The following is a 24,807-nucleotide window of genomic DNA, read 5'->3' as shown; positions in this document are numbered from 1 at the left end:
GTGATTTTAAAAGAAGAGCTAATCTGGGAATGTATAAAAATGCACTGCTAATGAATATCTCACTTCAGACTTTAGCCAAAATATATCCTGTTTGTTTATTGAATTATTTTGTGATAAAGACTCATGCCGGAGGTCCAGATGGTAAAAACAGGTGGGACAACAATATTTTAAAAAATTCTCATTTGTTTCAGCAAAATACTGGACTGAATCATGGTAATTTTAATGGGAGGTCATCAGTCGATTAACCTCTTAGCAACGTGTGTTGTCAAGGAAGTTTGTGGCCTATAGTAGCTGGAAAACAGCAGGCAACACAGAGAAGGTCGATTTCACCTGAAAGGAAGTGGAAAGTGCCAAACAGTTTTATTTTTAACACTGGTACAGGACATTTTTGTTTCACTCCAGCTGATTCCCTGCGGGAAACGGGCTTGTTTCATCGATGTCCTGGGGATTGGAGTCACGGTCCTACCTGCTCTTTATGAACACCAACTTTAGGTGATATGCATCCATTTTGTTTTCAGCTTTTTCGCATCTGCTGAATCTGCTGTGCTTCCAAAGTCATGCAATTAACCCACATACTGAACACTGGTTCAGCCAGTCAGAACTATAGAACAAAAGCATGAACGTCCCAGCCAAATTGTATAAAAAGGGAGGGATTCTTTGTTCTGGGAGTTCAGTACCAGTGCCAGTGCCAGTGCCTGTGCCCACCCCGACAGTGGGAGTTTGTTTAAAGGGAGTTTTTTATTTGTTTTAGTTTAAAACTTTTCTTTTGGCCCTTATTGCTTTGTTTCTTTGTGCGTGTTGCTTAAAGTTTGAATTGCGCTAAAAGCTGCAGTATCCTGACTCTGGGTTTGTTTTCCTTCTGCTGGCCAGCCTTGACCTCAGCGCTAATGGATCCAATGGATCAAATAGGGGCAGTCTGAACTGTAAAGGGGTGTGGCTAAACCTTCCCAGATCTTCCACTGCAGTAATAAGTAGAGGCAGTCCAAATCTGGTGATGATGATTTGCAGGCTTCTTCAAAAAGTAGCAACGAAGTCTCATGTGATGTTGTGATATTTTTGTTTGACACTTTTTAAAGATTTTACTGATAAAAATGCTTGATGTATTAAGTTGAATGTACGTAATCCATAAATGGTTTGGCATGACTGTTTACTACTTGATTTAAATAATTATTAATACAAATACTAAACACATAAGATGCTCTGCAGAACATCCCTCAGATATCTACTTAAAACGTCTGCTGGTCTTGCTGGTGTTTTTCAATCAATCTCTTATATGAATATCTTGTTTAAAAACCCCTTTTGTTTACTTTCGGTAAGATTACCTTCAATTGAAGGACATCCGGGTGAGCTTTTGGTTTCTTTTCAGCTCCAAGGAGATAAAAAAAAAAAAAACATCTGCTGACATTATTAATTCTCCATGTCTTCATAAATTTGGTCAAAACGATTTATAAAACTATTTTTGTCAATTGATTGTTAGAGACCATCTATCCAGTGCACATTGCTTTGCAGTGTAACGCATAGTTAATTTATATAAAGCAGTCCTCTCCTCTCCTCTCCTCTCTCTGCGTTTTCACACGCCACTACACCACTCCTCCCCTTGGGCTTCCAAACCTGGAATTATTTCCTGAGGTTAGATATGTGATTGAAGTGTTCAGTTCCGGAGTGCTGAGTGCTCCTGGAGGCAGCGGCATCTGTAGGAAAAAAAAAAAAAAAAAAGCCCACGACCCAGAGGCGCAGCGCAGGAGGTAAGTGATGTGGAATCCTAACAATTTCTATTAGACGCGTTTCCTTTGCTTCGTAAAATCGCGTTTGTATGATAGGAGTGATTATAGATTTGTCTTTGAGTCCATCAACTGTGAGTAACTTTTATGTGATTTTGTTTTTATTGTATTCGTTTTTGGAAGATTGAGCGAGAGCGATGGTTGCGGCAGAGGGTCGTACTGACTGCGTCGTCTCCTGTGTTATTGTGTTTCTTTTATCTAGTCTTACTATACTGTATTCTAACATTTGCGTTAACAATCAAATCGTGTTGCAACATCTGGATGTTCAGATGCAGAACATACCAAGATTGCTGGCTTTTTAATATTCAAACACAGCTAATTAACGGTGCTGGTGCTGTTCACATTTGGGAGGAGCTGGGACTTGCCTTGTTATATTCATAGCGAGAACACATTTTAAGCCTAGCCATACAGATGCATGGAAAGTTGTATACGAATAATGAATGCACAACATCCCGTAAAATGGGCAGCATCATGAGAATATTTTCTACGTTTAGGTGACCGTGATTTAAAAATGTACAGATGAATCAATGTATTTGTATAAGTCAAATAAAGATCCCAAAGGGTATGGTATTAAAAAATGTAAATACGCATCATAAAGGTTTCTAAGTTAAGAGTGATCTAATAGCTCGACGTGTTTTTTCATGATAAAGGAGCATCTCCTGCCGTCTTTGTCAAAAATATATACGGTATATTATGATGTATAAGGTTTTGACAGTGTCGACTTTTTCGACCTGAAAAAATAATTAAAAACAGAAAATAGGAGGCAGTTTTTCTACAGAGAATTGTGGGAGTTTGAAACCAACGCCCCAGTAATGTGTTGAAGCTGACACCCTGGGATCCTTCAAGACTCTGGGATCAGTAAGCTACCAACACCCAAATGAGCAAGTTGGGCCAAATGGCCTCCTCTCGTTTGTAACCTTTCTTCAGCAGATCACAATTTTAGAGCTTTGTAGAAAACACAACTGGTTTCTTTTCCCCCAGTGTGAGTTTATGGCAGTCTATTGCATGTTTGTTCCAGCCAGAATCATTGTTCCCATTGTTCCAGCCTTTGCAAACTGCTTCCAGGTCCTCTGGAATTGACAGTGATCACTCTGGGCCACAGTCTTTCAGTCTGCAGAGTTAACATGTGTTTAACTCTGCAGTTTAAAGCCAGTGGTTGGACAGAGGGTGCAAGCAAGGGTATTACAAAGCTTGCTCGGTAGAGGTTGGTGCTCAGATGCAGTGCTGGAACATTGCCACAATTATCATCTGATAAAAGGACAACAGTGGTTTGCTGGCCGGAAAACACATATGACAGAATCATGACTGTCATATATTCATTGCCTATGTTCAAATTGTTTTTTTTCTGTGACTTGACATGTTTTATAGGACTGCTTTTGTATCTTTCCAACTGATCTGCATTCCGGTAAGCCTAGGGTTGCCACCTGGCCCCATGATAATTCCTGAACACTTTGGGACAGGACAGGGTTTTTAAGATGCCCTTAAACTGAAAGAAATAAACACATGAATTGAGCACTAAACACTTGCTTAGTTTCATACTGCTTCTTAATTATCCGAATCATTGTGATAATACAAATCTTACAAAATAAAAAAAGTATCTTGAATAAGCATGTGCTTTTTATTTTATATATTTTTTTATATATGCTTAATTCACATGTTGATTTCCTTCAGTTTAAAGGCGACTTCAAAATGGTGTTCTGTCTCGCAGTGTTCCAGAATTATGGGGCCAGGTGGCCACCCTTCTTAAGACCCATGTCATAAAAAGTGAGGGCTGACCCAAGCAGTGAGTGGTTGGGATGCCTTCATGTTAAGTCACTTTACATTTAATAAAATTAGTAGTGGAAAATGTGTGTCAGAATTTGATTCATGCTCTGGAAATCTGAGACAGTTTGGATTAGAAATGTCAGTTTGGCACAGGATATGCTTAAGCAATCACATTTTTGTATCTTTTTGTCAGGGCTCATTTACAGTATAATAAATCCAGCAGCTTTCTCTTTGGAGGGGGCTGATTCAGCAAAATAAACTCTTTGCCAGGAGAGGGACCAGGTAGCCCTAGTGTATTTACCACACAGAGGTGTGGTGGACAGCAGCTTAAACTGTGTAAGAGATTGGTGTTTCTTGTTGTCTGCAATAAATGCCACACTGGATGTGACTTTCCATGAACAGTGAATTTTGTAATACAAAACCCTATCGCAATACATGCTTTGTTTTTTTTGTTTTGTTTTGTTTTTTTACTTTGTAGGACAGTTTGTAGTTCTGTGATTCCAGGAGGAGTTAGGTCTGCAAACCATTTGGCTATTAAAATGATAATTCATTGGCCTAAACGGAGCGTTCTATACATACACATTTATATTTTAGTTTTAATGACACTCACTTTATCATATTATTCCTTTTTTATGGAACAATGAATAGTGCCATCCTGATTTTTATGTTTTTGAACGAATACTGTTTTTACCTATAGTGCCATCTTAAGAACATAAGAAAGTTTACAAACGAGAGGAGGCCATTCGGCCCATCTTGCTCATTTGGTTGTTAGTAGCTTATTGATCCCAAAATCTCATCAAGCAGCTTCTTGAAGGATCCCAGGGTGTCAGCTTCAACAACATTACTGGGGAGTTGATTCCAGACCCTCACAATTCTCTGTGTAAAAAAGTGCCTCCTATTTTCTGTTCTGAATGCCCCTTTTTCTAAACTCCATTTGTGACCCCTGGTCCTTGTTTCTTTTTTCAGGCTGAAAAAGTCCCTTGGGTCGACACTGTCAATACCTTTTAGAATTTTGAATGCTTGAATTAGGTCGCCATGTAGTCTTCTTTGTTCAAGACTGAACAGATTCAATTCTTTTAGCCTGTCTGCATATGACATGCCTTTTAAGCCCGGAATAATTCTGGTCACTCTTCTTTGTACCCTTTCTAGAGCAGCAATATCTTTTTTATAGCGAGGTGACCAGAACTGCACACAATATTCAAGATGAGGTCTTACTAGTGCATTGTACAGTTTTAGCATTACTTCCCTTGATTTAAATTCAACACTTTTCACAATGTATCCGAGCATCTTGTTAGCCTTTTTTATAGCTTCCCCACATTGTCTAGATGAAGACATTTCTGAGTCATAGATTCCTTCTCCAATTTCAGTATCTCCCATATGATATTTATAATGTACATTTTTATTTCCTGCGTGCAGTACCTTACACTTTTCTCTATTAAATGTCATTTGCCATGTGTCTGCCCAGTTCTGAATCTTGTCTAGATCATTTTGAATGACCTTTGCTGCTGCAACAGTGTTTGCCACTCCTCCTACTTTTGTGTCGTCTGCAAATTTAACAAGTTTGCTTACTATACCAGAATCTAAATCATTAATGTAGATTAGGAATAGCAGAGGACCTAATACTGATCCCTGTGGTACACCGCTGGTTACCACACTCCATTCTGAGGTTTTTCCTCTAATCAGTACTTTCTTCAACACAAAATGTATAAACCAGGAGATGTGTGTGTTCCTGTATTGTGTAACTTGCTTGTACAGATTTATGCAAGCCTGTATTTTACAGTATACCTGAGTGTTTCTGACACTAATGGCAGCGCCCTTTAGTTTTGCAGAAAGTGGGGAGGGTGTGAACAGGTCAGTGGAACGAATGCAGCCTTAGGCACACAGAATCCATCTGCAGTACTTCATTTCCCTACTACAGGCCTCTAGGTTTTCCCTTCAAAGATTGTCACATGTTGCACAGTGAAGAATAGAGGACATTGTAGAAATAAACATGGTTAAATAGTCAGTTTCCTTGGTTGAGTTATTTAGTGTATGCCTCATAATGTGCCATATAGAAGCAGCAGCTGTTTAAGAGCTATAATTGGCAATTGCAGGTAAGATTCAAAGAGCATTACAAGTTCTCATTCGTGACTGCAACGCTGTGATTATTAAGTCCACTTAGCAGCCTCGTGCAAGTTTTCATTATAGCAATTCCTTTAATTTTACACTGTACTTTTCTTCCTTCCACTTCTTAAAGTGTTGACTTACTATAAAAAAAAAAAAATCTTCAGCAATATTACATACGGTGCTACCCCTTATAACGCGGTTGTTGGAGTCCATCATTGGCGACCACGTTATTTGTGTTTCGCTTTATAATCAATATTGGCATTTTTGTTCCTGAAATGATTTACGATGCCCACCAGCCAAATTTAATATTGCAGTGTACTGTGGAAAATGAAGGAATGAGACGCACACAATTTGCAGGTACTCTAATCAACGGTTTATTGGGACTATTATTCCCAGCCCCTGTCAGCCCGGGCCACACTAATAACAACAAACAGTCCCTCACATTCACACAGCAGCATGTCTGACTCAGCTGTCAGCTCTGTCTGCATTGATGGGGGCTTTCAGATCCCCGTCTACCCAGATGTCAATCAATCCCGGCTGAGGAAAGCTTACCGCTTCCCTGCTTACACACACACACACACACACACACAGAGGGTCCGTAGACCAGTTGTGTAACAGTATAAATCCCGGGTCATTACAATATATACAGTATAATAGAAACTGCAATTCCACCAGTTTAAAGTTTACACCACTCTTATTTAAATTGTATATTTTTTATAATAAATGTTGTACACTGGAAATAAATCCAAGGACAGAATCCAAGGACATTTATACACACTTGTATTGTTTCGTACTTGTTTTGTAACATTAATGGACAGTTTGTTTTTACTTTTAGAAAAAAAAAATACAGTGCAAGCACGGGAGCTTTAAATGGGTTTGAATACGATAATGTAAAACAACAATAAAACCCAACGTTTGTGAGTCAAATTGCATTGTGGGGGAAATGGGAGCCACGACCTTACTGTATTATCTGATTCCGCACTATAAGGGGTCACGTTGTCACAGGGTAGCACTGTATATTTTGTTCCTTTCATAGAACAAAAATGGATTGTTTTGCAATAAAGCAGTCATTTTCATGCAGTTTTTGTCATCTTGATGATGAACTCTTTTTCATAGTCAATTACCTATTGAATGTGATTTTTTAAATTATTTTTCCTTTAACTGATTTGGGGTGCACCTAGCTGATGATAACTGCTCATGTTTGAATGTTGCAGCACTAGTGTATGTGAGCCACATGCAGTACAGTAGGTTCTGTATGTAATCACCAGTAGCCAGTGTGACATTAAGCTACTGTCAGTGACTGAGGCTGGTCTTCACCTGGCGGGCAGGTTTTAAAGCTGGTAATTTGGCGAATGAGATTGTGCAGCATGAACCAGTTGAAACTACTGATGCGCTAGTCGCTCATTAAGGGTTTGCTGATTCTGCTTCTGCCAGCTGCCTTCTCTGATACAAAAGAAGGATTCTGCTGCAATAGGGACAAGAGTGTAAACAGTTTATCAGTTCAGACCTGTAACAGGAGATGAAAAAGGGTTTAAAGTGCTCCAGAGACTGCAAATCAAAGCTGTTGCTGTGGAAATGTTTAATGAGAAGTACAGTCGTGCTTGAGGTGGTGTTTAATGTGTATGCAGAACTGTTACTGGGGAGGGGGGCCACACAAAATGACCCAGACATTAGTTCATGTCAAACTATGGAATTACTGATTGTCCATAGAACTGTATGTAAATTGACATAAAAGCGCTCTGATGACTAAAAGCTCTTCGATACCTGCGTGAAATCACAGAGGTTAACCAGAAACATCTGCCATGTCTACTGTGACTCAAATAAAACCCCACTCCTGGATAATTCACTTCTATAGAATTCAGCCTTTAAGAAGTCAACATTGATTCTTCACCATTTTATTGTATGCTCTGTTCCCATCCACCTAGTTCCAGCTCTACAGTAATGGCATTAGAACATGCCTGGTTAATTCTTTGCTGATGAGTTAATGGCCCACAAGAGCGTAAAGCACCCATGGCTTCACCGTGGGTCTTATAAATAATAGAGAGAGCTCTTCAGTATTAGTGTTTAATAGCTTAAATGTAAGGCAGGCTGCTCAAGGCTTCTTTGGCTTCTGGCAAGTTTCTCCACTTTCATTATATTCACTGGTGATTTTAATCTCTTTTGAATTCTGTTTTCTAGGGAAGATGAGCGAAAATGAAAATCTTACATCAAATTGTTATTATTATTATTATTGGCCAATAAGGTAGGCCCAAAAGTAGTATAATTTCTTCCGAAGATCGTTACAGGGAGCTTTTAATAATTATGTTGAGTTCGCTTTTGAGACTGCCCTCTTATAAACACAGAGGACTACGTGAGAAGGTGGCACTGTAAGAAACAAGATCAACAGTTTAATATAAAGCCATTTTGTTTGGTGCAGGACATGCATAATTTGTTAATAGGTAAGTTGTGTTTTAAAGAAATTCTACTACCACCCCTTCTTTTAATGTGTCAACAATAAAATGTTTAAAAATTGAAGTCGGATGCAGTGGCTTTACCTGCTAGATAACTGACAGTGGTAACAGCTATGAAATATCAGGCCAGTTATCTGCATGTAGTGACTGCTGGTGAAGATTTTTTTTTATTTTTATACAAGAACCTTTTTGTATTGTATCTTGGATGGCATTACTTGGGCTGCTTGAAATGCTTGTCTCTGTTCAAAGCAAGTTTCAAGATTCTAGTCCTGTTAGCTTTGAGGGCATCTACCATAGGATAACAACTGTTCTACTAAGAACCTGATTGGCTCAGACGATCCCTGAGATTTGGAATTATCAGGTGACTATTCATCTGTTCATGAGAAGGCAACAATGTTAATTAATATCCAAAAATTGGGTGCATGTAGCACTGATTAAATATTGTTACCAATAACTTTCTACTGCAACAGTATGTCATAAATAAAGAATGACCAAATAACTTTCCTAGTTTTCTTTTTGGGTAGAATATTTCACAAGTATTGGTGTTGCGTTGGATTTGATATGGTTTACGTACCTGTACTGAAATCTGAACCCCATTGACACCTTGTAGTAGGTTTAGTTTCAAAGTGCACACCTACTTCAGTTTACTGAATAACAGTGCAATCTGAAGCTTTACTCTTTCATAGCATGAGATGAAGAGTGCACCTTTTCAATTAAACAGAAAATGGTAGACGAACACAACTCCTGGCTTTGCAATGAAGCGAACTTTGCACATCAGTGAGTCCCACTTTGCTTTGTTTGTCAAGATGTCATCTAAATCTCCTAGACATACTGTACATAAGCTGGCTTTGTCTTTGTTTTTGATGCTCCTGGTATGAACTGCTGCATTGCCTCATTCTCAGAATAGGAATCTAAACACAGGAGTCGCGTACAAATAAAAACTGGGAGCTACACACGCCACATCGCTCTTGTGAACATTCCAGGTCATTTAGACTGGATTCTGGCATTATTTTTGAGTTTTCTAGTGATTTCTGTGATTTCAAATAGGCAGTGCTGAATTGGGAAACTGAACTGGTCTTTGATTTAAAACATAATCCATCGAACGTTGATTTAAATTCAAGGTAAAACATAATTTAAGTTTTTTTTAAGGACATATGACAATTTGGTTTTGGTCTTGACCTTCATCAAATGTAAGTGGTTTAATACTGATGGAAGCAAAATAAACTGGTAATCAGCTTTAGCTGTTTATCCCCCAAAACCCTGCATGGAATGCAGGTGTGAGTCATAAGCTCAGCTTCTTCAATGCTTAAACCACATGTTGTTCCACATGCTCTTATTCCACATGCGTGAATCAAGTATGTTTTTGTTAAAGTATTTAGAGTCCTCACAGATTTCTTTGTTTGACCATCTAGGTAGGGGTTTAGCATTGAAAGCCCGGCGCGCACACAAGAACACTTTGTGTGATGCTTTTCTAAAACATGAATAGAAAACATTTTCAGGAAACCTACCCCCTCTCTCTGTTCTCCCCCATTGATGTTTGAAAGGGTTCTCCTGTACTAAATAAAGCAAGCTGGTTTTACTGTTTGGAATAATATTAAAATAGGTTTAGTAATTTGTATGAAATTGTGTTTGTTGGTATGAAACTGCTTATTTATTCCAGTTGTTGCGCTTCTCCACTGTAGAGTTTCACTGAATGCACCATTAAAAGGTCAACAGTTAGTCAATTGTTTTTATTCAGGGATCCTTCCAGAATGGAATTGTTCTATTTTGTTTGTTTGTGGTTCAGAAAGCTGTGCATGTTTACACGTGGTTTTAGGCTGGCGTTCTGAAAATTCACAGCTCGATCCCCCTCTTATTAGAAACCTCAGACCTATTTTCTGCATTGCTGTCTCTGGGTTTTTTGTGTCTCTGTGGCATGTTTAGAGTGATGCGTTGGCCAACACGTCATGTTGCTTCTGAAAAGACTGCTGTGCCACATAAAGATGTGTGAGAGCAGCCATGAAGATGGCAGATGAGTTTGTCTGCTCGTAGTGACCCTCTGTACGCTTATTCATTTGTGTTCTGTGAACTTCTAATTGAATTTGTGTCTGTCCATTGATTTGCTGTTGACTTAGTGCCCGCAAAACTGTATGCGCTGCCAGTTTCACTCATGGGTTTGTGCCAAGCTGCAGTGCTGACGTTTACATTGTTTTATACTAAAGTATGGTCCCTCGGTGTCTGTTTGCTATGTTCTGTAGTAGTTTACCCTGAAGAGTACATCATTTTTTCCTTTGTTTACATTCCATTCAACATGGATGTGCACTGGGGATGGAGTGGAGGAACGCATCAGGGATGTGCTTTTGGTAAATCTTTATGAACGTTTAAATGCTATGCAGGTGTAAGGTTTAAACTATATCTATCTACTTACACACAAAAATGTATACACCAAATTATATAGAAGTTAGGGCTGTTACTCGAGTTAATTTATGGGCATAAGTTCATTAAGTGCTAGATTCAAAGGTGCACATTTTTAATAAAGGTAACAATCTTCAAAAATCAATAGAATCTAAAAAAAATAAAAGCGGTCTTTTTAAAAACATTTGTATTATTATTTTTATCTCTGTAAATGTCACTCTTTGTGCTGCACAAATGACAGGTACTTGTGTTGGCTGTAAACTCCTATACGGGTGCAGTGTTCACATAAACGTTATGATCTTTCCATCAGCCGTGTCTGGCAGTCGCCAAAATGAATTACCTTGCAGTGTGAGGGGAGGGACACCGTCATGGGGGAGTTCTGACATTAGCTGCAAGATCTACGAGATAACGACACTCAACCTGGAATTAGAATGCCATTCATTGAAGAACTCAGAGTTGTGTTTCTGTGAACGCTGTACATGACAGCACACCACGCCGCGCATTCCTTTCTGCTTTCCTGATCATGTTTTGTTAGTTCTGAGCAACCACAGGGACTGCTGTGTAAATGAAAAAAAGACTTCATAAGAAGAAGTCTGCAGAGGAAAGGTTACAAGTGAGGGTACCAGACACTGAATCCTTTGTTCTGATGCATGCTGGTGTTGTAACACTTTTGGTTTTAACTTTCTGTGTGTCTAGCTGCCCTCCCGCCCACCAATACAAACAGACTCCTAAGGCACCAGACGCCAGATCGCTGTTTTTACTTCAAGAGAATGTAGAGGCCTGTGTCACATTACAAATTTTGAGCGTCATGAGTGATTTCACTCTAGTACAGACTGAGAGATGGGAAATGCTGAACAGAGACTAGGCCTCTCTTGCTGGTTGAATACTGACTGACGACAGCAGTAAGAATATACAAAACCAGACTCTTCTGACGGAATTGCAGGCGTCACTGGCACCTTTTGTGCAAAAAACATTTGTGAAGTTTAAAGTAAGGGTGTAATGTTTGTGGTTTAAAGAGAAGCTGTATTTAATTAATGGGACTGTTATATTGAGCTTGAGGGTTCGAAATTAGCACCTGCCTACCCACCGAATGCTTTTTATTGCTGTTTTTTTTTGTGCCTGAGGGCATGAGATGTGGGGCTGCTGGAGATGTGGCTGCGCTGCAATCTTTCTGTTGCTAACCTCAGTTTATGTGGGAGCATGGTACTGTAGATCTGCACTGCCTGCAATAATGTCATGAATCAGCTGTTTAGCAACATAACTAGCATTCCCATTTGCGGGCTGGCATTTAGTGTTTCAACCAATTAACAGTAAGCATGTAAACATGCTCTATAGCATCCAGCACCACATTAAAAAAACATGCTCTATAGCATCCAGCACCACATTAAAAAACATGCTCTATAGCATCCAGCACCACATTAAAAAACATGCTCTATAGCATCCAGCACCACATTAAAAAACATGCTCTATAGCATCCAGCACCACATTAAAAAACATGCTCTATAGCATCCAGCACCACATTAAAAAAACATGCTCTATAGCATCCAGCACCACATTAAAAAACATGCTCTATACATCCAGCACCACATTAAAAAACATGCTATAATCCAGCACCACATTAAAAAACATGCTCTATAGCATCCAGCACCACATTAAAAAACATGCTCTATAGCATCCAGCACCACATTAAAAAACATGCTCTATAGCATCCAGCACCACATTAAAAAAACATGCTATAGCATCCAGCACCACATTAAAAAACATGCTCTATAGCATCCAGCACCACATTAAAAAACATGCTCTATAGCATCCAGCACCACATTAAAAAACATGCTCTATAGCATCCAGCACCACATTAAAAAACATGCTCTATAGCATCCAGCACCACATTAAAAAACATGCTCTATAGCATCCAGCACCACATTAAAAAACATGCTCTATAGCATCCAGCACCACATTAAAAAACATGCTCTATAGCATCCAGCACCACATTAAAAAACATGCTCTATAGCATCCAGCACCACATTAAAAAACATGCTCTATAGCATCCAGCACCACATTAAAAAAACATGCTGTATAGCATCCAGCACCACATTAAAAAACATGCTCTATAGCATCCAGCACCACATTAAAAAAACATGCTCTATAGCATCATCCAGCACCACATTAAAAAACATGCTCTATAGCATCCAGCACCACATTAAAAAAACATGCTCTATAGCATCCAGCACCACATTAAAAAAGCACCACATTAAAAAACATGCATGCTATAGCATCCAGCACCACATTAAAAAACATGCTCTATAGCATCCAGCACCACATTAAAAAACATGCTCTATAGCATCCAGCACCACATTAAAAAACATGCTCTATAGCATCCAGCACCACATTAAAAAACATGCTCTATAGCATCCAGCACCACATTAAAAAACATGCTCTATAGCATCCAGCACCACATTAAAAAACATGCTCTATAGCATCCAGCACCACATTAAAAAACATGCTCTATAGCATCCAGCACCACATTAAAAAACATGCTCTATAGCATCCAGCACCACATTAAAAAAACATGCTCTATAGCATCCAGCACCACATTAAAAAACATGCTCTATAGCATCCAGCAGCACCACATTAAAAAAACATGCTCTATAGCATCCAGCACCACATTAAAAAAACATGCTCTATAGCATCCAGCACCACATTAAAAAACATGCTCTATAGCATCCAGCACCACATTAAAAAACATGCTCTATAGCATCCAGCACCACATTAAAAAAACATGCTCTAAAAAACATTAAAAAACATGCTCTATAGCATCCAGCACCACATTAAAAAACATGCTCTATAGCATCCAGCACCACATTAAAAAACATGCTCTATAGCATCCAGCACCACATTAAAAAACATGCTCTATAGCATCCAGCACCACATTAAAAAACATGCTGTATAGCATCGAGCACCACATTAAAAAACATGCTCTATAGCATCCAGCACCACATTAAAAAACATGCTCTATAGCATCCAGCACCACATTAAAAAACATGCTCTATAGCATCCAGCACCACATTAAAAAACATGCTCTATAGCATCCAGCACCACATTAAAAAAACATGCTCTATAGCATCCAGCACCACATTAAAAAACATGCTCTATAGCATCCAGCACCACATTAAAAAAACAAAAAAAACATGCTCTATAGCATCCAGCACCACATTAAAAAAAACATGCTTTTTAAATAATTCTTTAAATAATTGACATAAGATACACAATGCAAATATCTTTTTTAAATGGCATGTTTACACAGATAACCGTGAATAAACGGAAATTAAAAAGTGTAGATGGCGTATCGCTTTGTTTCAATTTGACAAATCTGTCGCCACTACTCTGTTTTAAAGATCGCTCATCTCCAGCACAGTTATTCAGAGAACATGGATTCATTACTAAGTCGACTACGGTGTTTCCATTGTCTGGTGAAATAAAAAATATATAGAGATAGAAAATGAAATTCTACATACTGAAATGCATTAGTTTTCTCAATAACAGTGGGCGAAATTCAGTGCTTACCCGGCATATTAAAACCCCGCCTCTGCTCACGAATGATTGGACAGCTGTCACATCTTTCACTTTCCTTTTGGTTACTCACTCGCCTTCAATTTTCATGCAAACGCAGTGAACGGCCTCTGCTTGCTTATGATTGGAAAGCTGCGTAAAACGGCAGATATTTGACTCTCTATTGGTTAAACTTACAGTTAATACCTGCATTTGAAACAGACACAGTTTGTCACACCTCGCTAACTTATGATTGGGCTAGCGCAGAGACAATGCAGCTATTCAATTGATTAATCGTATCGCATAAGCCATTCGGATAAAAAAAGTTGCGTACGTACAAGCACAGCATAAGTAATCGTACTCAGTTTTTAGTAGGGCAGTGTTTGAACGGTTTCTTTAGCCAGGAATTGGAAGGTAGTTCCGAACCTTGGAAGGTTCGTCAGGCGGCATTCCCGCACTGTGGATCTTATTTCTCAGTTAAGAGATCATTTGACAATGTGTGAAATACTATCACAGTACCTATAGCGGCAGTATTGTTTCAGTAAAATATGTACTGTATACCTAGTGTACAAGACGTAAGTAAGAGAAGTGCTATGGTAGAATAAGTATGAAACATAAAATATACGCCAACGCTAATCCTTTTTAAATTTGGCAACTGAGCACTGATGGGCTAAAGCACCGCCGCTTTAAAAAAAAATAAAAATAAACAAACCACGGTTGAAAGGTCACAGCACAGAGGCAAGCGGTGTCCAAGAAATAGGTTTTAAGCACACACGTGAAAACTGAAATAATCGATGTTAACATGTAGCCACGGCATAAAGCCTCCACTAAGAGTTTATTTAGCAAGACCTACAGCAGCTTTTCACAGTCTTGACTGAGTTACAGTAGCGACAAGCACAATTTGAAGTTGATTGTGTTTGTTGATTTGAATAGTTTCGATAGTTAATGTTTTATGTACAATTCAGGATGGATTAATGTTTTTTCTTGCGATGATGACACTGTGACATTCTGCTACTGTTTTTAAAACTATGTTTGAATTGTTTATTATAGTTGCAAATATTTTAGGGCTGGCCGGTTTGGAAAATGACTTCAATAGTATTGAGCTATTAACGAAATGTGTCGAATTGAATGATGGAATAAAATTTGCTTTTTTTGTGTCAAAGATTAATAAAAAAATTAATAAAAAATATCTTTGTAATTTACTACAGATGTCAAAAATTTTGATATAATCATATATATATATATATATATATATATATATATATATATATATATATATATATATATATTATAAAAAAAAACAACAAAACAAAAAAAAAACACGATTTAGGATGGGACAGTGTACAGCTTTCAACAAGTGTATGTGTCTTGTAAATGAATCTCAAGCTAACAGTCAAGCAGGGACCTGCTTACAAATGAGTCCCGCATTGAAAAGCGGTTTAGTTTTGGATTTATTTTTCTCTTTATGACCTGTTCACAATGAATGTAATGTTTACATGTTCCAGTAGTTACTTGTTTTTGCAGTTCCTCTTGTTCCTTTATTTAATATTCAACACATTTCAATACAAACTGCATATTTGGTGAACTATCCTCAATAAACATTCTGCTGGACCAGTATGATGCATGTGGAGCCTGTGGATGGAAAGAACATCTCAAGCCCTGGAGCTATTGTCCAGTTGTTTGATTAATTCATTCATTTATTTGGGGAGGGGATTGGTAGGGATGGAAGTTTACATGACAGATTATCCCTTGCTCCTTGTGAGTAGTAGTGAACACAAACAAGCCTGTCCTTTTAAAGTAATAACCAGTTAACAGTGTCCAGTCAGCTGAGAGGCATCGAAAGTAATTTTGTATTGATTAGTGTTGAAAATGACTGCAAAACACTGAAAACAATGTTGTTAAGCTGTTGTGTTTCATAAGACATACTGTACAGTTTGCTGAAAATGTAGTACAACACTTTTTAATGTACATTTACTGGCTGATACGTAAACTTGCTGCTTTTAACTGCACTGTATGAAGTTGTTGTAAACTTATTAGGAATTGGTGGACAGTGTGTTTTTCAATAGTCAGATGTAAAAATAGTCAATATCGTCTACAGGAAGCCTCAGTAGCACTCCCCCGAGCACTCCCCATCCTTTCTTTCAGTAATGTGTGCTTGATTCACATACCAGAGTACATACCGGCAATTCGAGTTTGAGGCCAAATATTTTGTAATGTGTTGGTTTAAACTCTATAAATGTATTTGAATGTAAAGAATTGATTAAATATTTCCATGTACTGGTATAACAGTCTCGCTGTCAAATCCTGAATGTCTGTCACTGAAGGGCCCATATAGGGTCAGTAATGAGCCTGAGTATAAGACAAACCTGGATGTTCTGTGAACCTCCCTGCCTAATTGACATGTCATCATATACACACACACACACACACACACACACAATATCTATACCCTATTTAGTGGTAGTGATTTTTAAGCAGCGTTCTCAGTATGTGTCTTTGTACAGTGTATCTTGCTGCCAAATAAAAAATGCTCCATTACACTGGGACAGAGAATTGCCTGACACAGGAAATGGGCTTGTTATTGAGTCCAGGTTTCAAGGTGTTGTTACAGACCCCGTGGGCATTGCTTGGGGGTTTGGTGCAGTTTAAGTGACACTGCATGACTGCTTTCTGCACGATGGCCCACTCTTCAGCAGGATATAGGTTATGGCCCCAGGTCAGTGATGCCAAACAAGATTGCTGCCTGTCAGTGTTTTTGACATCTTTATTGTCATTCTGGTGTGTGTTTTTTAAATAGCTAACCTCAGGCAGTTGAAACTTGCAGGTTTAGGTTATATTTTTTTATTGTAAACTGTTCCTGTATTAATAGTGTACAAATACAGCAATGGGTCAAGCAATTGCGTAAGAAGGCTTTAAAATGAGACATTTGAGCTTAGAGATCAAATATAATCGTTTAAAGTATTATGATAAGCCAGTAACAATCTGTCTGTGGTTGAAAAATAATACAATCCAATAAAGGCCAACACTTATTATATACGAGGTTGACCTTGCTTTGCCTGTTTGCTTTTAAGTTGGATTGATTGAAGACTTGTTATTTATGATGAAAAGCTCTATTATGTGAGCAGGAGAGCCTATATCATTCATTTACGCAGGTATCCTTACCTACACTGTAATGCTGGGTTTCAGGCAAACCCCCCCCCCCCCCCCCCTGATATTAGGCAGCGATAATGGTACATAATGCGGTTAGCCTGAAATGCTTGCTGCATTGATGGCATCTTGTCAATATTTTACTCTCTGACTTTAATATGTCACTGTTTCTATCTTGAAGGGAAGCTCCGACATATTCAGTGATTTCATATCTGCAAAACTATCAGGCTGATGCTGCATGAAATGGATACTGTGCAGACCCCTCCCTAAAAAGCTGCATAAAGGCAGTTAAAGGTTGTCTGTGGTGGGGAGTGATTTCAGTTTCCAGTGTGCTGTTTCAGGTGCATTCACAATTAACTGATCAAAGCCAAGTTTAAAGTGGGATGTCAAGAAATGATCGTCGTTTTATTTAAGGGCAGCAGACCTGACCCCTCCTAAACATGTGAAAATGACTCAGTACACTTTGCAGACAGCTTGATGGTTTGCAAGTAGAGACTGCGATATTCTCACCTCTGGAGCATTGCTGTTTTTTTATTATTAGACGAGCTGAGTATTATCTTTTTCGGTTGTTTCTGCCCTTAAGGATCATTGCCAGCAGAGGTCTATACATTGTTCCTGAGAAATCCAACATTTCAGAACGTCAATTTCAATTTAGCAGCGAGAAGAGGGTTTGAGACCGAAAGTAGGAAGTAAGTAATCTCATTTTTTACCCCCCAAAAAATAACTGAAAAGAAAATGTCCTGAAGTCTATAAACGACAGTGGCAAGAAATCTGGTGCGTCTTGATGCCTTTCGTCTTGGCCCAGCATTTAATTTGTTTGGTTTGTCTTTTTGTGGCGTGTAACTTCTGGGCTCTCCTTAAAACTTTACTTGTTGCACTGTAAATACAATGAATAGGATACACCATTTACTGCAGCCTATGAGGTCTGTGCTTTACAGGCTGAGGTCTTTTGTTTTATCTGGAAGCAGTATGCAAAATGACTTGCTGCTTTAACCTTGGAAGTGATAGAAAGTTCTAGAATGATGTGGTGGCCTCTGAACATTGTTACTATCGTGACCTAGCATCTGTACAGCCATGTACATTATGTGTAGTCAGGCCTGCTTTGCTTTAACAGTAAGGGTCCGATGTGCACAGGAAATAGCTGCGGTGTTATTAATATTCCCCTCATTTAGAAAAGCGCAACGCTTGGATGAATTCCAGGGGCTGGCCTCTACCCTGCACTGTATGCTTTGGCCCATATCAGCAGAGCAGAGAAATTGAGCAGGAAGCTAAACTTCTTTCATCTTTTTATTATTGCAAGCTTCCACGACACCATATGTGAAGATTATAGCCGTGACTGTGACAAGTCTAAGAATAGCTAAACCCAGTTGATGAGCTTTTTAAGTTTGATTTCAGACAAGATTTTGCAGTATGCATATATTTGATATTGTAATATGATTTTCATAGCTTCTGTGTACTGTATGTATTCACAAGTATGCATTACCAAGACAGCTTTACTTTCCTTTGCAGCCTCCAGTATTGCACATTATCTGCTGCTGTTTGACAATACAGTATCTGCTGCTGTCTGTTCAGATTAATATAAAAACCAACATTGTGATTTATATTGAAAAATGTATTGTAGGAGGCAGCAATGGGAGGTAATGCGTCATGTTGTGAACACCTATAGCTTGTTCAGTAACCCTTTTGACATTCCCTAAAAAGTAGTTTTAACTATGAGGACACAAACCTCCCTCTGTGAAACCTCCTTTCAGTGCTGTAAACAAACAGACATAACCTTGCGACTACATGCAGTAAAAGGAGGCCATGATCTGCAAGGTGTGCGGTAGTCGTGAAGCAAAATAAATGGGCACTGCCCTACACCTTTCAAACAAAAGAACTTGTTAATCAGTCTTTTTCATGGGCAAAAAAATGTCAATGGTCTGTGACAGGGCGAGGAGCACTGCACGTGAAAAGGGGGCAGGGCAAAGCCCTGCCATAAATGTATTTGTTTATTTTTTAGAATGGGGTACCCCTCTGCCCCTGTGCAGTTTATTATTGTGTCTGTGTATTTGTATTTGTGTATTATATATTATGTATTTTAAAATGACTCAAACATACTTAGCCGCTTGCTGAGGTACAAGTCACAGCTTCCCTGCTGAATTTGGTGGAGACAGTTGACTTTGGGGTGATTTGCGTTAAAGGAATATGAATAGACATTTGGTTTGAAAAAGTTATTCTGTATGCTGGCGTGGGGAAATAACCCCATTATTTATTATTTTTAAATGTATCATATATTGAGTTTAGGGAGAAGCCTATGAACCTACAGCCGTAGAGAAGCAAACCGACTTGTCTAAGCTTGCATTCTTGTACATCTGTTTTAAGAAGTCACAGGTCTGAGAAGGATATCATTATACAGTGTGTATAAAACCGTCATTTTTTTTCAGGGCATGTTTTAGATTAGCAATATTTGGGTATTGGTTTTCATCTGCTGTACCCATCACATTTAATTGGTGTGAATATAGTATGGATATTTACTAATCTCTTGAATTAGGCAAGGACTAAATTAAGCCCATTGCTGTCGTCTCTTACCCCCCTCAATCATGCCCGTCACTGACCAGATACAGGTGATTTGGAGTTTGAAGCAAAATAACCAAATGGCTTGGACCTTTTTGGGGTAAAATCCAGTTTACCATCTTGACATGAGTGGGTGCCTTGGTGAGATATGTAGCTGTACAATATAATTTAAGGATAATGCAATCTGCTGTATAAGGTGGTGTTTCAGGAGGTACAGTATGCTGTTGAGATTGCACGACTGTGCACAGTGAATTCAGCTTTATAGCATCAAAGAACAGTTCCCAACGTATTGGAGAACCCCACGGGAACAGCAGGTTGATCCTATTCTAACCTGGCTGCAATTAAATCTCCTTTTCTGCTTTAAACATGCTTTCCCATAAAGTCAGAGCACAGTACGACGCACACTTTAAAGCTTTCATCTGTTAATGATTGACTACTTCAAAGAACAAAGAAGCTACGGGTGAAACCTGTATTGGTCATTAACATGAAGTTAAGAGTTAGATCGGGCAATGTTTGTGCAGAAGATGGATTGTGCACAATCTCTTATTTCGTGTGTGTGTGTGTGTGTGTGTGTGTGTGTGTGTGTGTATATATATATATATATATATATATATATATATATATATATATATATATATATATATATATATATATATATATATATATATATATATATATATATATATATATATATATATATATATATATATTGTGAGATAGCAGGGAGGGGGTTAAAATCCTTCCCTGCTAAAAACCTTGTGAGAATGCACATTTGGGTGTTATGGGGTTTAACTGGGTAATTGTTTTATTGTTTAGTAATCCCCTGCACCTGGTGGTAATTGTAAATTAGAGCCAGGTGCAGGGTATTTGAGAGAGCAGCCAGTCTGTTCCAGGCTGCTGAGAGAAAAGCCCGACTGTGTGAGTGAGCAGTCGTATTGAGGCATTGTGTAAGGGTGTTTTTGAATATTTGTGGCAGGTAAACGGTTTAGCCGTCCTGCGTGATAGTTAGGTTCCTGTTTATATTTAGTGAGTGCTCCAAATAGGAGCTAGGTGTTTGTTTTGTGTTTATTTCATTTTGTGTTTATTAAAAGTGCGCGTGAGCGCTGTTTCAGTAGAATCCTGTGTGTTGGGTCGTGATTCAGAAGGGAAAAGAACCCGTGAGAGCCTGTGTGGCGAGCAAAAAGGTGACAATAAATATATATATATATATATATATATATATATATATATATATATAGACTAAAATATAAATGTCGCATTTCATCATTAAATTCCCCAAAGCTTTAATTGCGAGCACTTAGGTGATATTTGGTATAATTTGCTAACAAAACAGTAATCGAACAAAAGCAGTGCAAATAATGTGTGAACATGGATTTACAGCTTCAAAAGAAGTGTTATGCATTGTTCGTTATCATAGCAACGGGTTATCTCTGGGGATACACATTGATTTGACGTTCTATGCGGACAGACCAACCAGACGGTAACCTGACCTACAAATGTGAAACACTAATCCACTTTAATAATCTGACATTGTGAATGTAATCAGGGACCAAGGCAATTGTATTGAAGTTCTTTTCAGGTGAAATGTTGTGCTTATTTATCAGTAAGGAGAGCTTAAGTAGTGCGTTGTGTTGTGTGATATTGGATGGTCCATGTCACAACTTTTTAGTTGAACTTGTTCTTAAGATAAATTGATGAATGATGTGCTCCCACTATAATCTCATCTACAGTACTGCACTGGTGTCTTCATTCTGCACGGTATCCTCTCTGTTTATAGACTAGAGCAGGGCTACTCAACCCTGGTCCTGGAAGGCCCGCTGTCCCTCCTGGCTTTTGTTCCAGTTGTACCCCAAATTACTTAATTGGACCAATTAAGTGCTTATTAGAAGCTTAATTGGTCCAATTAATCAATTAAGTGTACATTTAGAAAAAAAAAACCCAGGAGGGACAGCAGCCCTCCAGGACCAGGGTTGAGTAGCCCTCGAATAGTGTTGTCATGTGCGATCTTCATTCATATGATTTCATGTTAAATTGAGAGAATACTGTATTTAAAGAAATTAATACAACAGATAACAGTACAAAAGCAATTTGTCTTTTTATGAAGAAATTATTTTGTTAATCGTATACATTTTATTGCCGTAATAATACCTCAACAAAGCAATTTGCTACTTGACATTGTGGAAGAACTAGATCTAGGTTGGTTTTCTGTTAACGTGGACAATAGTCTAGGCATTTAAAACCTTGCTTTTGTATTAAAGATGGGGGTCACAGACTGTGTATAAAGCCAGTACATCACTTTGCAATGGTATTGTGGAGAAAAAATACAAATGTGTCTGATGGAGGTACCAAAAAAAAGGGTTTTCTAACACGTATGTTAGAAACATGTATGCCATGTTTTAAATACATCGACCTCATGAAAAGATCACCATGACCTATATCCACTGCACACACATGCAAAAATAATAAGACTGTCTTTTACTGACTGTTATCTCTTCTAGTGCAGCAACAATCTGCAGATCTGTCCTGTGATTCTCATTTCAAATTGTTTGCTGCATTGCATCTCTGCCAAGTAATTGTCAGGCTTGTGATGGATTAAGTCTAGTCTAAATGCAGCCGTGCAGTCTCTGGAGGATGTTGGCAGCCTGGGATTGTTCAGTCTCCGCTTCCAGGATGCTGTGTCACCAAATACCAGGTTTGCGCAGTCATCCTGACACATTTTTTTCTCCGGTGTTAAAATAAGTAATAATGATTAGCTTTCAAGTGTCATGTTTCTTTAGTGAGGAAAATATCAAGATAAGTCATACAGAACATAAAACATGTGGAGCAGGTTCTTTACCACCACAGGGAACGAAAGGGCAAATGTGACTTATCAGGATGGACCACACCCTTCAGGTTTAAGTGTGGTTGACCATCCCTGTACCATGTGTTTCATGGTAAACTATAAACTTGAATAAAAGCACCAGCACTTCACACAGTCGAGGCCACTCAACAGCTATTTAGACAAGAAAGGAATTAGTTATTACCATGTGCCTTGCCAACATATTGTAAGCTTTGCAGTGTCTCTCTGCAGGAGGCTGCAGACAACTGATTTACATGTTTTGATCCCTTCCCATAAGAGCTGAATGAACTACATAGTTTAGATCAGGGGTCTCCAACCCTGGTCCTGGAGAGCCCCTATCCATCAGGTTTTATAGCTGTCTTTACATCATCAGTGGCTAAAGATCTGGAACACCTGTTAGTCTTGACTAATTAAGCCAGTAGTTGGTTCAATTAAGTAACAGAGAGATTGGTTGAAACAAAAATCAGCAGCCACAGTAGCTCTCCAGGACCAGGGTTAGAGACCCCTGGTTTAGATAGATATACGGCATTATATATTCCAGTGAGCTCCAGTGCCATGTCTTGATTTGTATTTGGTGTAATAACTTGTGTAGAAGGTGTTGGCGGCTTTTCATAATGCAATGCCGAAGGATGGTAACAGGAGTCATTGTTAACAGTACTCCTGTACCTGTCTTCTTTTTGCTATTTTTGTGTTGGTTGTATTCCACCAGTAACAGCTGCCACCTTTAACTCTCCGAGGAGTCCCTTCAGTGGAAGGAAGTCGGGCCGCTGAAAGGAAAGCCACGTGACTGGTCATTGCATCGGCCTCCTTGTTTGCTTTAGTTTAAGCTGCTGCTCCTGCTGTTAAATTCTCCAAGACTGATAGCACTGATCGCAGAGCAGCCTGCAGACCCCCTGAAACACATTGCTACAAACTTGATCTTCTGCCTGTACAGTAATTTCAAAATGATCATTAGAAAGGGGTACCAAATAAATGCCACCGTAGACAAAAACACAGTGTGAAAGTGCATATTTTGTTTATGGTTGCATACATGGTCACAATGATGAAACGGTACTGGTTAGACTGGTTTGTGCTTACATGCACCCTTTTTATCTGTAGAGTACCTTGAGAACCATTCTTCTGTTTGTGCAGGATTTTTTAGATTGGGTATCAAAATCTTCTCTTGCGTGATTCTGGTCTAAAACCGGTTCGTTGATAATCTGTACAAATTTGATTCACTTTGTTGCCCATTGGTGGTCTGTACTTTGGGAACCATTGGTTTGGTTTTGACAAATGTATACTTGTTTGTTTTTTTTTGTTATTAGACGCTATAAATTGAGGCTATATTGTGAACTTTAGAAATAAAATCTGTATTATAAATAAGTAAAACCTGTACAGTCAGGCATTGCTTGGGACCACAAATGTGCTCGATTAGTTACAAAGATAACAACTACAAAGGTAGAAAAAAAAAATCGGTACTGTACCTAAAATAGGAAAAATGACGTAACTATGTTAACAATTTTTTTTTATTATTACTGTACATACTCTGTATACTAAACACAATAAGGCCTCGGCAAACTTTAATACACAATGCTTTAACGAAATCTTTCAGATTGCCTGAAACAGTTTATCTTGCAAGTTATTAATATTTTTTGTTTGAATTTTTCACTGAACTTGTTTTGTGTTGGTTCTGGTAAACATTCAGCTTTTTAGCGCAACAATTCTTTCAAGAGGTCATTCATTGTGTGGATGTTTAGACATTTATTTGCTGTTCAACATCAAAATGGCACCTCTGCCTTGTAATCTCATCTCTGATGCCTCACGTCTTGTTTTTGTACAGATTTTTCTACTGCTAGTTTTAAACCTAGAAAATAAATCACATGACCCAGTGCCAGATTGACACTGATTTTGGGCAGAAGAGACTTCAGAAGAGAATAATAATTCACAATTCTACAGAATTCTGGTTTATAGAGGGGTTGGATTAGACTGGTTTTACTGTGTTTATGATTTTTTTGACAAAGAATTGTTGACCAGATTGCATTAGGAATCATGTTACAGTACATATTGTATCTCTCTCTCTCTCTCTCTTCTCTCTCTCTCTCTCTCCCCTGCCAGATTAGAACTGCAACTATTTCTCAAACTACAGTGTTCTCTTGCCTCCATCTCTGTAGCCAGTCCAACTCTAATTTTGTATTCTCTTTGTACCTCACCAAAACCAAGAGACTTCTATTTTGTGGTTAGCTCA

The 24,807-nt window shown here is 38.5% G+C and overlaps 1 protein-coding gene across 10 annotated transcripts in view; it reads left to right on the top strand.

The window, feature by feature from the left end:
• The first annotated feature begins 1,589 nt into the window (after window positions 1–1,589).
• Window positions 1,590–24,807, top strand: part of LOC121329438 (amyloid-beta A4 precursor protein-binding family B member 2-like) — a 117,907-nt gene continuing 94,689 nt past the window's right edge. For 3 of the 10 annotated variants that reach the window (XM_041275060.1, XM_041275042.1, XM_041275021.1), the window contains exon 1: window positions 1,590–1,745. The gene's annotated coding sequence lies outside the window, so the exon portion shown is untranslated. Of the gene's footprint in view, window positions 1,746–1,834; window positions 1,856–17,812; window positions 17,881–24,807 lie in introns of those variants that run through there. The other 7 variants (XM_041275051.1, XM_041275024.1, XM_041275034.1 and 4 more) reach the window with 5 other exon arrangements.

Source organism: Polyodon spathula, chromosome 2 (assembly GCF_017654505.1).
Source record: "Polyodon spathula isolate WHYD16114869_AA chromosome 2, ASM1765450v1, whole genome shotgun sequence".
Classification (NCBI taxonomy): domain Eukaryota; kingdom Metazoa; phylum Chordata; class Actinopteri; order Acipenseriformes; family Polyodontidae; genus Polyodon; species Polyodon spathula.
Note: the sequence above shows the minus strand (reverse complement) of the source record. Positions and strands in the feature narration are given on the sequence as shown.